At 35.9% G+C, this 15,202-nt stretch overlaps 1 pseudogene; it reads left to right on the forward strand.

The window, feature by feature from the left end:
* The first annotated feature begins 1,331 nt into the window (after nt 1-1,331).
* LOC144369937 (heterogeneous nuclear ribonucleoprotein U pseudogene) lies at nt 1,332-4,832 on the forward strand (annotated as a pseudogene).
* The last annotated feature ends 10,370 nt before the right edge of the window (nt 4,833-15,202 follow it).

Here is a 15,202-nt window from a genome sequence, read left to right on the forward strand (position 1 = left end):
ACGTGCGGCTGGGGAGTGCTTGTGGGGAGTGCTTTGTGCGGCTGGGGAGTGCTTATGCATGGGGACTTTCTAGAGGGCGCGGGGGTTAGAATTCTTAACTTTGGGTCTGGGGCCCTGCAGTCTCTCGGTATGAATTAATAAAATATGGGCATATATTCGACCATCCCTAAAAAGTGACAAATCAGCTGCAATTGGAGCTGTGATTGGAATCTTTTGAACAGTATGAATACTAGAAACATTTATAACCTTTATGAATTGGAATCTGTTGATTTTAATGAAGTTTGTTTATGATAAAGTTGCTTCTGGTAAATCTTGGTGATTTCTCACCAGCATGATTCATAAAGTCCTCCAGCATATGCTATTTTCTCACATAATGTGAGACAGCTCAACTAACTTGTCACCACTTTTAATTTATGCTTTTGATAAAACAGCTTTTAAAAATCAGATATAGCTGGGTATTTTTTTCCAAATATAGTCTAAATTTTTTACTTCATAAAAAAGTGCTTAACACCTATAACAGATAAAATAACTTATAGCATCAAAAAGGAATATGAAAAATAATCTGAAAATGATTCTGAAATATCCTCATTTTTTCCAGTGCTTTCCAGGGAATCATTTCTTTTGGACTGAAAGCATAAACACACTTCCTCAGCAGCTAAAATCCTTTCAAAGAACCTGACAGATGTCACTGTGTTTCTGAATCTAACATAAAAGAAAAACTAAGTTAATAATGGCAACTCACGAGACTTTTACAACACAGTTAACCTAAAGCAGGAAAAAATCCTGCATCTTTCTTACTGGAAAATATTTTAAAGTGAACACTCACAGTTAAAATATATATATATATATATATATATATATATATATATATATATATATATATTCATTTTTTTTTACTCAAAAGTTTTTCTTGCACTAATTTTTTTTTAAAAAATGTCCAGCTTTCCTTGACTCCTTCCTCCACCAAAAGAAAAGGTTTGTGAATACTACTTTAAAAGAATGTTTTGTTTTATCTCCTAAAATTTGTTTTTAAAACTACATTTTATGAAATTAACAAGATATTGGAAAATTCTAAAAAATCTTGGATAGACTTCTCAATGCATTTCAGTATTTTTTACTTAATATACATTTCTAAAATAATAACAAATAGAATATTTTTCCATCCTCTCAGATAAATAACTGCTCAAAGTATAATCTGCAGGAATTTGAATTTAGGCACAGTTCGACAACCAGGCGGGTCCGCTCTGCAGCAGGAACCCATCTCCAGCCGCAGCTGCCGCCACCAGTGGCCGAGGGAGCGGAGCCGAGGTTGAACCAGCACCTGTCGGTGAATCAGGGCCCTCACCATGAGTTCCTCGCCTGTTAATATTAAAAAGCTGAAGGTGTCAGAGCTGAAAGAGGAGCTCAAGAAGCGGTGCCTTTCCGATAAGGGCCTCAAGGCCGAGCTCATGGATCGACTCCAGGCCGCGCTGGACGACGAGGAGGCCGGCGGCCGCCCCGCCATGGAGCCCGAAAACGGCAGCCTAGACCTGGGCGGGGATTCCGCCGGGCTCTCGGGAGCAGGCCTCGAGCAGGAGGCCGCGGCCGGCGGCGACGAGGACGAGGAAGAGGAGGAAGAAGGGATTGCTGCGCTGGACGGCGACCAGATGGAGCTAGGGGAGGAGAACGGGGCCGCGGGGGCGGCTGACTCAGGCCCGATGGAGGAGGAGGAGGCGGCCTCGGAAGAGGAGAACGGCGACGATCAAGGTTTCCAGGAAGGGGAGGACGAGCTCGGAGACGAGGAGGAGGGAGACGAGGAGGAGGGCGCGGGCGATGAGAACGGGCACGGGGAGCAGCAGCCTCAACCGCCGGCGACGCCGCAGCAACAGCCCCCACAGCAGCGCGGGGCCGCCAAGGAGGCCACCGGGAAGACCTGCGGCCCCACCTCACTGTTCGCGGTGATGGTGGCACCGCCTGGGGCGAGGCAGGGCCAGCAGCAGGCGGGAGGACAAGGCAAAACAGAACAGAAAGGCTGAGATAAAAAGAGAGGTGTTAAAAGACCTTGAGAAGATCATGGCCGAGGATATTTTGAGTACATTGAAGAAAACAAGTACAGCAGAGCCAAGTCTCCTCAGCCACCTGTTGAAGAAGAAGATGAGCACTTCGATGACACAGTGGTTTGTCTTGATACTTATAATTGTGATCTACATTTTAAAATATCAAGAGATCGCCTCAGTGCTTCTTCTCTTACTATGGAGAGTTTTGCTTTTCTTTGGGCTGGAGGAAGGGCATCTTATGGTGTGTCAAAAGGCAAAGTCTGCTTTGAGATGAAGGTTACAGAGAAGATTCCTGTAAGGCATTTATATACAAAAGATATTGACATTCATGAAGTTCGAATTGGCTGGTCACTGACTACAAGTGGAATGTTGCTTGGTGAAGAAGAATTTTCGTATGGGTATTCTCTGAAAGGAATTAAAACATGCAACTGTGAGACAGAAGATTATGGAGAGAAGTTTGATGAAAATGATGTTATTACATGTTTTGCTAACTTTAAAAACGATGAAGTAGAGCTCTCCTATGCCAAGAATGGACAAGATCTTGGCGTTGCCTTCAAAATTAGTAAGGAAGTTCTTGCTGGACGACCACTCTTTCCGCATGTTCTCTGCCATAACTGTGCAGTTGAATTTAATTTTGGTCAGAAGGAAAAGCCATATTTTCCAATACCTGAAGACTATACTTTTATCCAGAATGTCCCCCTAGAGGATCGAGTTAGAGGACCAAAGGGGCCTGAAGAGAAGAAAGATTGTGAAGTTGTTATGATGATTGGCTTGCCAGGAGCTGGAAAAACTACCTGGGTTACTAAACATGCAGCTGAAAATCCTGGTAAATACAACATTCTTGGAACAAATACCATTATGGATAAAATGATAGTGGCAGGTTTTAAAAAACAAATGGCAGATACTGGAAAACTGAACACACTGTTGCAGAGAGCCCCACAGTGTCTTGGAAAGCTTATTGAGATTGCTGCCCGCAAGAAACGAAATTTCATTCTGGATCAGACAAATGTATCTGCTGCTGCCCAGTGGAGAAAAATGTGCCTGTTTGCAGGTTTCCAACGAAAAGCTGTTGTAGTTTGTCCAAAAGATGAAGACTACAAGCAGAGAACACAGAAGAAAGCAGAAGTAGAGGGAAAAGATCTACCAGAACATGCAGTCCTTAAAATGAAAGGTAACTTTACTCTACCAGAGGTGGCCGAGTGCTTTGATGAAATAACCTATTTTGAACTTCAGAAGGAAGAAGCTCTAAAACTTCTGGAACAGTATAAGGAAGAAAGAAAAAAGGCACTTCCTCCAGAAAAGAAACAAAACACTGGCTCAAAGAAGAGCAATAAAAACAAGAGTGGCAAGAACCAGTTTAACAGAGGTGGTGGCCATAGAGGACATGGAGGATTCAATATGCGTGGTGGAAACTTCAGAGGGGGAGCTCCTGGGAATCGTGGTAGATATAATAGGCGGGGCAATATGCCACAGAGAGGTGGTGGTGGCGGTGGAAGTGGTGGAATTGGCTATCCATACCCTTGTGGCCCTGTTTTTCCTGGCCGAGGTGGCTACTCAAACAGAGGGAACTACAACAGAGGTGGAATGCCCAACAGAGGGAACTATAACCAGAACTTCAGAGGATGAGGAAACAATTGTGGCTATAAAAATCAATCTCAGGGCTTCAACCAGTGGCAGCAGGGTCAATTCTGGGGTCAGAAGCCATGGAGTCAGCATTATCACCAAGGATATTATTGAATACCCAAATAAAACGAACTGATACATATTTCTCCAAAACCTTCACAAGAAGTCGACTGTTTTCTTTAGTAGGCTAACTTTTTAAACATACCACAATAGGAAGTGCCTGTGGGTTCCTTTTTTAGAAGCTTTGTGGGTTGATTTTTTTTCTTTTCTTTTTTGTACATTTTTAATTGCAGTTTTAAAGTGAATCGTAAGAGAACCTCAGCATTGTGCACGATAAGAGAATGTGTCAGTATTTCAGGGTTCTACATTTTATCTGTAAAATGTGACTTTTTTTTATCACAACAAAAGTAAAATGTTGCTTTGTACCTGGTGTCTTTTATTAATAATTTACTCCCCTATTTCTAACAGAGAATAACAGTCGGGAGTCATTGTCACAATATAATAGAAACATTAGCAACCAGATTCATGTAAGGACTAAGTGGTCCTCATGAATTGCATTAAGACTCTGTACTGCTCAATATTACACTCCATCCTCTCTCTAGTTTGCTGGGTAGTAGTGGAGGGGATAAGCTAAATAGTAATTTCCAATAAAGACTGGGAAGGCTTTTTCAATTTAAATGACAATGGAATTGGCATAATTGGGAATGAAGCTAAAACTTGGAACCAACATGGAGAAGATGGAGTGTATGTAGAAGGGCTGTTAAAAATATAAAACTTGGTTGCATTATTTGTGGAGGCTCAAACTTGTGAAAGTTAAATACCATAATTTTTCCATTTGTTCTGCATTTTGATTCTGAAAAGAAAGCTGGCTCTGCCCATTTCTTATTAAAAAAAACTTGTAAATCCAGTTGTCTAATGGGATCTATATGAAGTTAGCTATGTCTGTATACCCTTCTCCCACAAAATACTGTATAAGTAGTGTGCTTGTAGTAGTTAACTCCACCATCTTTGTAAGCTAATGAAATTGTGAGTCACCCATTTATATCTTAATTTTTAATCATGTCAGTTCTTGAATGGGTATCTCCTTAGCCTGCTGATTTCTTTTTCTTTCTAAAGAAAGTGGGTGGAGAAATTAATTTAGACGTTTGTTTGCAATAAAAAGAATTCATTTTACTCTTGTTTTGGGATTCTCGCCATCAAGGTTCAAAATCCCTTTATACAACTCCCAAGAGGAGAAATTTTAAGTGTGTGCTTTCTGGACAGCTTTATTCTTTACTCTGTACTTGGAACATTTAGGTTTTAAAAATTTAAATGTGTACTGATTGATAATATGAAGTAAAGTTTGATTTCTTCCTTTCTCCTCCCCCCCAGGCTGCTTTTAACATTTAATGAGGGGAAAAGGTACTGTCTGGGAGAAGTTAACGCTCACTGTATCATCTTTATGAAATGCTAAAGGCTGTCCTCAACTGATAATTTTATATACATATTTATGATACCTGAAACTCCAGGAACAGATGCTTTTAGAAGCCATCATGTAAGCCAGTTGTTGATTTCACTACTACACAACACTGCTAACTTAACTGTAGCTATGTGATAACATTAGATCCCCTAATTGTAATTTTATTGGGTTTGCACAGAACATTTAATCTTCTAAAGGACCCTCACTGTGAAGCGAGGAATCAGGAGTCAAACTGTAGAACTAAAATTTGACTTCAGTGTAGTTTTATTTTTGTGTTTTAGGCTGTTTCTGGTAAGTTCATGTTTGCTATATTTGAGTGTTTATGATTTTATTTTAGCTACTGTAAAATCAGATTTTTAAACTTCATTTCATACTCCTAGGAATTTTTTTGGTACAAGTTAGTTTTTTGATGGTGATGTAGGTTCACTTGAAACTTTTGGGATGAAGATTTGATCACAATAGAGATATTTTAACAATATGAAGTAGGTTTTTGTATGTTTAGCAATTACTGCTAGCAATCACTGGCATGAGTTAACTTTTCAATATACATTGTGAAGGAAGATTTCATATACTTAATCAATGAGGAAGGTTCCAACTTTAATGCTCATCAGTTTAGGTGTCCTACAGTTTATTTATGCCTTTCAAAAAGTCTTAAGTATACCTTGTATTTAAATTGCCTAAATTAATAACCGCAGCAGGAAAAAATGGTCAGATAATACTAGGCAGGCCACCATAGCTCCCAGATTAGCAAGGAGTGGGGACAGATGGGAGAAAAAAATGCTGTCTGGATATGTGTTAAACTTCTAAGAAGCAGTTTCATGATTAGGGTTGTTTATACTTGTGTGAAAAATAATCTTAGTAGTTAAATTTAGAAAAGGGGATGTACCAACTAAACAAGCAAAGGGGAGGAAAATAGGTAAGTTAATTTCAAAAAATGTCAAGTTTTGGCAGATATAAGACTTTGTCCTTCACCCCTCCTAGTTCCTACCCCCAATCCATGGCAATACAAAAAATAAAAAACCTCAAACAACACTTAGTTCTGAACAAATCCTGACTTGGGGGAAAGCTTGACCTTACTTTTGGTTCAAGGAGTGCTTTTATGTAGCAAGTTTTGCAGCTCTTAGAATGTAATGTGTTGAGCCAAAAATGCGGGGGGTGGGGAAACAGCTCAGTTAAATAGAGCACTTGTCTTACATGTGCAGGGTCCTAGGTTCCATCCCAGAACCCTTAAAAAAATGTTGACATAAATATAGACATTTATAGGGAAAAAGAAAAACCAATAATGCAAGATAGAAAATAACTGTCAGCATAGATTTCCTTGGTATATAATTTTGTCTAGCCTTTGAAGGGCTCTGGCTCTGACCTTTACAAGGGCAGTGACCAACTTACACCCTTAGTGGCCTTGTGTCCAGACAGCAAAATAAAATCCTATAATGGAAGATTTCAACGGCAAATACAAGGGAGCAGTCTTAAAAAATTTGAAAGCATTTTTTTTTTTAAAGAAACGTAGCTAGAAGTATTTTGAGAATTTTTTTCATCTGGGTATTTTATATTCATGGATAAACTTTAAAAATGTGTTCAGTTAGGTGAATTGGATAACATTGTCTGTAAATTGTAGAACTGAGAAATTTTTTTTGGTCAAAACTAAAATGAGCTTTAAACAACTTTTCCATAATTTCCTTCCCATATATAACTAAAATATTGTTTTCTAAAAAGAGAGAGAATGAAACTTGTACCCAAGAATAATTCAATTAGTCACTCCCTAGTCTCCTATCAGATGTTTTCTCTGGGAAGATAATGCTATATTGTTTCTGGAGTTTTTTCTTTCCTCTAAAGTTTTTGAGATGGTTTGAGTCTAAAAAGTCCATAATTCTGCAACTGAGATTGATTGAGGCAGATCTTGAAAAACTTAAACCAAGTTTTAATGTTTTTAGTAATAAAATCAAGGGTATATATGTTAAGGGTTGGCAATACATTATAATACCTATGCACTGGAACTCACCTAAGCATAAATTATAAAGGAACTGTTAGTATTTTCTATTGGCAATAAAAACTAATTAAATTATGAATTGCCTAAATTTACCTAAAATGTTCAGTAGAACTACAGTACTCTTCATATGTGGATGACTTTTAGCTTGGATTGGGGAGAGGCATAGTTGTCATTCCTCCCAAGTTTTTATATTTAAAAAAAATAGATTTAGCCAGGCTACCGCTTTTTTTTTAACTTTTTAATACTCAGGTTTTTTTGCTTAATACTAACACTATTAACAGGTACCTTTGTAAGAGAAGCATAAAAACACTATGCATCAAACTAGTGCTGGAGTCACCTTTGTTTTAACCTTGGTATTAAAAATAAGCCCTTTGAGAACTTAGAAGTGAACTGTAGTACTTTCTGAAGTAATATTCATCCCTTAATATTGGGTAGACAAACATTAAAGCTAGAGGTCACCAGCTATCTTTTTGCTAAGTATATACTAGTTTATTTGGTGTTAACACATCAGTCTGAGATTGTGCAAAACAGGACCATGGGAAATAAGAACTTAGGTGGGAAATAACAGAAGTTTGGCACTTAACATTAAGAACATTTTCACATCTTTGCTCTTTAGCTAAAAATATAAGGTGATTTAAGTTTGACTCATTTCTCTAGGAACTTATTTATTTAGATCTATATAGGTTGGAGATTGAAAGGATTATATTAATAAAGCTAACCTTGAATTAATTATAAAACCCCTTTGTATCTTATGGAGTTGCCATTGTTGATAAAATAGCACTGAAGATAAGTGATAGGTTAGGGCATCAGTAATCCTTGCTTGGTTAGGTGAGCTTTTAGCATAACTTAGTTGTTAGAGCAAGGAACTTAAGGCATTACTTTATAATAGCCTAATTTCCTTAGAATATAAACCTAAGGTTTCTTTTTCATTACAGGATTCAGCATACATTTGAGGTATGGGGTTTTGACTTTTTAACATCTTAATCTGTGGGTACAAGAAAATATACTGTAGTTGAAAGAGATGAGGTAATGACAGATGAGGCTAGCCTCTGGAAAAATGTCTTAAAAAGGCTTGGTTCCTGTGTTGCACTGTTAAAATCACCATGCTTGGTGATGGCATAATCACGAGCATGTTCTGCTTGATAATATGCAGTACTGAAAGTTACTCAGGGATTGCAGGCTAAAAAGCTAAAAGCATCTAATATGTACTGAGTTACTTTTTTTTTCTTGACAGTCCCATTTCATTGTACTATGGGAAATAGAATCAGTTTTGCCTAATAAAATGTATGTGGCAAGCACTTGAAACATTGCTACAAATGGATATTAGCCAAAAAATTTAAATGAAATGACCACTAACAAAGATGGCTAGAATATACAAAAGTGTGATGTAAATAGTGTTAAAGCCTACAGAGAAGACGAAATTAATACTTAATGATCAGAAGTTATTTGGCAGTTTCTAAAGGTACCTAGTTAAGAGACAGTCATGGACAAGTACAATAATAAAAGGTTCCAACGTACTTTATTTTTTATTTTGGAAAAGTATAATAAAGAAAAAAATGCTGATTTAAATTTCATCTCCTTTTCCTTAGTCTGTCCATGTGAATGTGCTGTGTGGAAGAGTAAAAGGGCCCAACTAAATGTGTTCCAGTGATTCTAATAGGTATTCCAAATTAATTGATGCTTGTATATTTAACAGTTGTTATGTTAGGATTCTGGGATCAATCGTAAATAAAACTTATTAAAAGATGAAAAAAAACAAAAAAAAAGAATTTGAACTTATACTTCAGAACTCAAATGACAGAAATGAAAAGATACAACATCAAACTTATTAGTATTGACATACAACTACAGTATAAAAGTCTTGATTGAAAGATTCATTTTCTGACCAATATGTTAATTCCAAATGTTTCAAATTCATCAAAAATACTGTAGAAGAACAATTCCATATACAACCCATCACCACCATCAATCATCAGATTTTAAGCTATTACACAAAAGAAATCAGGTTTCAGATAAGTAGAATTTTTTAAAAATCTCATGTTAAACATTAAAGTTTTCTGATGCAATGTCTTAGCTATACCTTTATGCTTTCACATCAGTAATTACTTAAGCTTTAATCACTTTAAGTGAACATAAAATAAACTCTAACAAAAAACAATACAAAGGTAAAATGTGGGCATGCCAATTTCTTTAATGTTAGAAGCATGAGGAATTTCTAATCTTGTAGGTTTGGGGACATTGCTATTTAGGGGTTTCCCCATTTTTTCACAAGATAAGTTCATGAATTAAATCCCACATTGATATGATACCTAACTCAGTGCCTATCACATAATAACCCAATAGGAGGAAATTTTGGTGAAATCAAGGCAGCAGAGAGAGGTTCTTTCTTCCTCCATGCCTATGCTTACTTTTCTAATGAAAATTTAAAAGAAATTCTTACTTTATAAAACTAAGATATGAAACATAAAAAATAAATAAAATATTAAAATTGCAAACAATATTCTTAAATAGTTCCACTTGCTCTTTGCTTGATAGAGCCTGTGTGTTCCTGGCAGGGTGCCCAGCATAACAGATATACAACAACTTTATGATCAATGAATGTAGGGTGTGTGTGGCTTGTTCAATAAGTGACTGCTGAACTGAACTGAGCAAGGTAAACACTTAGCTCAGACAAAAAAAGGAAATGTCAGTAATTAGTTTTCTAAGTCGAAATAGTATTGTTAATGCTAGAAAGTAAAAAATGCATTTAATTGGTTTTTCAGCAGCTAGACCAGTGAATAATACACAATAAAATATTATCCCCTAAAACTAGTCATTTATACAGACTGGAAATTGAAAAAGATGAAAGTGTACTGTTTGGATTATTAGGTCTCATTGAATTATGGCTGCAACCTGTGGTGATTAAAGACTAAACCACAAAATCCAATTTTGACAATAACTGCTCCATTAGATGTGAACAAGAAAATAAAATAGCAAATTCCACCAAGAAACTCACTGCCCATCACCAATACCCAGTAACACAAATGGTATGGCAAGCTGTCAAGAGTAAAGTATGCAAATGAGATGCCCCAGCGTCTAATATTAATGACTCTTTAACTTTCAATATGTAGGAAAATATATACATTTGATTAAAGCCTATGAATCCTGTTCCAATTACAGCATTATAATTTAGGCTTAAGAAAGTGTCTGATATGTCTATCTCCCCCACTACCTTGCCTCTTCCTTTCTGCAGACATGGAGGGTAGAAACATCAAAGGTATTAACATAATGAACATTATAAAGAAGAAAGCAACAGGGAAAAAGTCTATTTGCAATATGGTTTACCATGCATAGCTTGGGGAGGAGGGCAGAATCTCCTGCAGCTGTGTGGGCTAACAGATGCAGATAATTAACTTCTATCTCTGTTGTGTTCTGGGGGACAGTTAAAAAGGCTGGAGACTTTTACTAAAAAGAAAAATGTTGTTTTATAAAGTAGTCTTGGTGTTTTGCTAACATTGGATTTGAATTTTGAAATATAGAAACAATGTATAAGATCTTTGGGCTACTTGGGAATACAAGAACACAAAAGCCTCAAAGAGAGTTAATCTTAAAGGAAGTCTGTTCAGAGAAAAGTCAGATGACTAGGGAACTGGACATTAACAGTTTTAATAAAAAGTAAAATAAAAAACAGCAGGTACAAATAAGATTTTGTATTAATCATTACAAGTCAAGATTCAAGTAGACACCCCATCATTTATAATCCAAAATTTAGAATTAATTGTGCTTTCTTTATTGCTTTCATTATCTCAATATTCTACTCAAAAACCTTCTCTACTTATTTGTGTAGATGTATTTTGTAGGCTCCACTTTCAAGGACCCCTTAACTGTAGCTTCTGCCTTTGTAATGAACCCTATTTTCCATTACAGGCTGTCCCAGATTTGTGCACAAATGAATAACAATACTTACCAAGAACTGCTGTGAACCTATGAAAAAAACTACACAACTTGCAACTCTGTGGAGAAAAATACACAAGAACAAGTTGGGGGAGGGAGATGAAGAAGAAAGGGAACTATGAAAATCTTTTAGCCAAGGTTTCCCTTATGAAAATATCTTACGCAGTGGAACTCTCTTTCTTCAACCCTTATCCCACCCCATTATTGGTCTGTACTACTGTCAAAAATTCCAGCAGTTACAAGTTCATTTGAGCTGAGCTAAGGAGTAGGCTGTTAAAATTATAGGAAATACAGCTGCCAGAATGAGGTAGCTATCAGTCATTGTCACATTGTCCTGAATGAATTCAATCAAGTCTCTTTAAATAGCAAAGAGCTGTTACCCTGAGGGAGTGGGGAAGGCTGGAGATGAGACCCAGCACCCTCAACTCTACTGCTTTTTTCAAGGTAGTTAGCAGCACAGAAGTCTTGGGATATGATAGAGAAACTGAGCTGTAGAACCAAGAAACTGACATGTAAAAAGTGGTGTAGAGAGGGCCATAGGCTAAATACAAAGCTTGACTTCCTCTATCACTTTATCTTCTTGTCCCAAATCCACCACAACTTTTCTGACCCTCTGCTTCTACAGGCCCCAGAGCGCAGGCCAGTGCTGTCCTAGGCCACTTTGACTACTTAAGTAGGTTAATTACAGTATCTTAGGCTGGCTCAGAAATCTCATTATCATGTATATAATCTCTAAAGTCCTAATAATTTGAAAACATATCCTTAGAACACACATTGTGTATGGGACCTACTTGTCATTTTCAACATATAACTCCTACCCAAACACCCTAGTTAGACTGGTGTCTTCTGTTTTGCAAATGTTACATGTTTTTTATGTCACCATCCATTGAACTCATAAAATATCTCCCTTGCACAGATTGTGGTTGCCCTTCTTTTCACACAAGTTTTAATTTTTCTTCAATTCCAAATCAAGCCCTACCTTTTTGAGGCCTAATTATATTACTCCACCACTCACCAAATACTCCTTTTTCCCTGAACTCTTACAGCACTTACCACACAATGTTCATAGTTATTTATTCTTCAGTGTGTTCACCTTAACTTTCTGAGTATAGACTGTGAGCCAGCAGTCCACAGGCAGAAATCATCCATTCATCTACTTAATCATTCAATAAGTATATACTTTGTACCAGCAGCTTTCAAGGTTTCATAGCCTAAGGATCATCAAGTAGTCACAGGACCATGAGATGTGCTATAACTGGGGTATTCTCAAGGTGACATAAATGCAGGTGGATGGCTCTAACTGGACTAGGGTAGTACAGGATTGGGGAAAGTTTCAAAAGATGTCACCTGAGTTGAATATATGAGACTAAGCAAAAGTGTATCAAGAAGTTGTTAGCCCTCTGAATTTCGATGAGATGAAGCAAGTAGTTAGGGTAAAATTGCAACTGTGACTACATTAGGTCTTAAACTAAGGCAGTGGGATTGGGGGACATTCAAAAATATTTTTAGGAGGTAGACAGTACAGGACTAATAGACCAAAAATAATGATAATGGCTATCATTTATTCATCACTTACTAAGTTCAAATCAATGTTAAAAGCACTTTGTCAAGGCTGGGATAATGAAGCTCAGTAATGAAGAATTTACCTGTTATACACCAGGTCTTGGATCTGATTCCCAGCACCATAATAAAAAAAAAAATGCTTTATCCACTTAATCATTTGATTTAATCCTTACTGCAAATTTGTAATGTAGATAATAATAGTATTCTCATTTTACAAGTTGGAAAACTAAGATAGTAAAAGCAAGTGATGTTACTAACTTTACATGACATATAACTAAAGGAGCTGAAATTTGAACCAAGGCAATTGAGCTTCAGAGCTCACATTCTTAAGTGCTTTAACATACTATCATCAAGGACAGGGAACCCAGATAACTGTCAGGTTACTGAGAGAGAAAAAGTACAGACAGAAAGTAATACAGTGCATAGAACTTAAATACACTGCTTGTGCATTTGCTAATTACTGCAGCTCCTCATCTCTAACTTTGAAGGCAAATTGTTCTCTAAAATAGTGTCCCATCAATATCCCTTCTACCAACCAACAATGCCTAAACTAAGTTGCTATCTTTGGCTTTAGTTCATTCTCTCTCTCTCTCTCTCTCTCTCTCTCTCTCTCTCTCTCTCTCTCTCTCTCTATCCCCCTCTCTCTCCATTCATTTTCTTGAATGGTACTGGTAACCAAACAGGTTCCTGATCTTGATCTCAGTCTGTCTGAGCACTTAGCACATTTAGCCTCTGCCTAAAATTATCTATGAATATAGTTTATCATCTTTATTAGATGAAATTCCTGATGGCAAGAAACAAATTTTGTTCAACTTTGATGAACAACAATTAGTACTCAATATTTTCTCATTAAAAATTAATTGGCTTGAACATAAAATACAGTATTTCTTGAAGTTTCTACTGTTTTCACTCATCTCTTAATTGTCTTCATTTGTCATCTGTAGTACTTTATTATTTCTTTATTTTATATTAATCCTTTTAAACTTAAAATTCATCTTAAAAAAATTTATATTCCTAAAAGTAGAAAGTTAATATGATTTACCATAAAAAATACATGAAATAGATATGTAATTCCTAAATCAAGTAATGCTTATACATACCCAAACATCATTCTATTTATTAAACATACCACACTACAGGATAGATAGATCTTTGCATTTTTTTAATTGAGGTAAAATTCTCATGACATAAAATTTATGGTTTTAAAATGAATAATTCAAATTCAGGGCATCTAGTGCATTCAGAATGTTATGGAATCATGCCTTCTATCTTTTTTTTTTTCTTTTAGCAATAACATTCTATTATAAAAGCACTTTACAACTCCATCTCATCTTTGAGTATAAGTTACAGGTATGTGGGCTAATGATCACCTGAAAACATTTCTGTATTCAGATCCATAATCCAAGTTCTCTCTGAATATTACAAGGTGACAATAAATGAGAAGTGAATGAGGAAGAGGAATAGAGGGGAGCAAGGTTTTCTGAGTTAAGGGTTTTGTAGCAATGAGGAGACAAGGAAGTATGAAGTTATTTTGTTGTCTTTTTTTCTTTATACTGTGTTAAGTAATGCTTACAACATAAATTCAGCAGGCTTTTCATGAGCTTTAGCTCAGAAATTTTTTTCCTGCAAACAATGTATTTACATATGTGTTTATTAACTTACACAGCAATCTCACAGTAACTAGTAAAGATTAAAAGGGTGCACTCCTAGTATATTTGTTTGCAGTGTTTTAAGAAAAATGCATATTGCCATGGTGATGAAGCTCTAAATGACTCACCAAATTATCTAAAAATTCAAATCTAAAAAAAGTCAAAGAAATAAATATCACCAAAGAAAAAAAGATTAATGGTAGCTTAAATATAAAACTAAATCACTAGTTAATTAACCAAACAATACAGATCTAATAAAAAGCAAAACCAGCTTGAAAGACCCAACATTTTTAAAAAACGCTAAAAAATAAAGGATAAATCTGCATAATATTGACTTTTATTTCCATTCTCTCCTTTCCCTTTTCAATGTTCTTATCTACCTCTAGGAGCTTACAAAAAATTATTTTCATTTTAATTTTTACTTAAAATGTTCAGAGTAGGGTATTTGCTATTCTGTGAGGGTTTTGTGGGTAAGTTTTAGGTATTATTATCTCTATTTTTCATAATTTTGATCAAGTCATCAAATTTAATACTTCCACTGTTTCTTAAAGGAATTTGATTTTCACAATGCCTTGCCTGCATAGCATTTTTTAAAAGAAAGAAAATACAAGCAAAATCTGTTGCTTAAAAGGGTGGTGGTATAGTTTTTTGTTTTAAAACAAACAATAGCTATATCAACAATTTTAAAAACTTGAGAGAAAGAGTTAATTAGAACTGATTTTATGATGAATAATTAAACATTAAAAACCTGTTGTCAAAAGCTTTGTAATGTTTTGAACAACCAATAAAAAAAAAATAAAAACCTGTTCTGAAGCACTAGGTTATTTTTTTTTCTCCCAGAGTCTAATAAAGTACATGTGAAAAAGTCATTTGTCTTGGTCAGAAATAAATTTTATGCTCATCTACTTATAAGTACTCAGTATGTTCATTAGGATTAATTTTGAGCATA

Source organism: Ictidomys tridecemlineatus, chromosome 13 (assembly GCF_052094955.1).
Source record: "Ictidomys tridecemlineatus isolate mIctTri1 chromosome 13, mIctTri1.hap1, whole genome shotgun sequence".
Taxonomy (NCBI): domain Eukaryota; kingdom Metazoa; phylum Chordata; class Mammalia; order Rodentia; family Sciuridae; genus Ictidomys; species Ictidomys tridecemlineatus.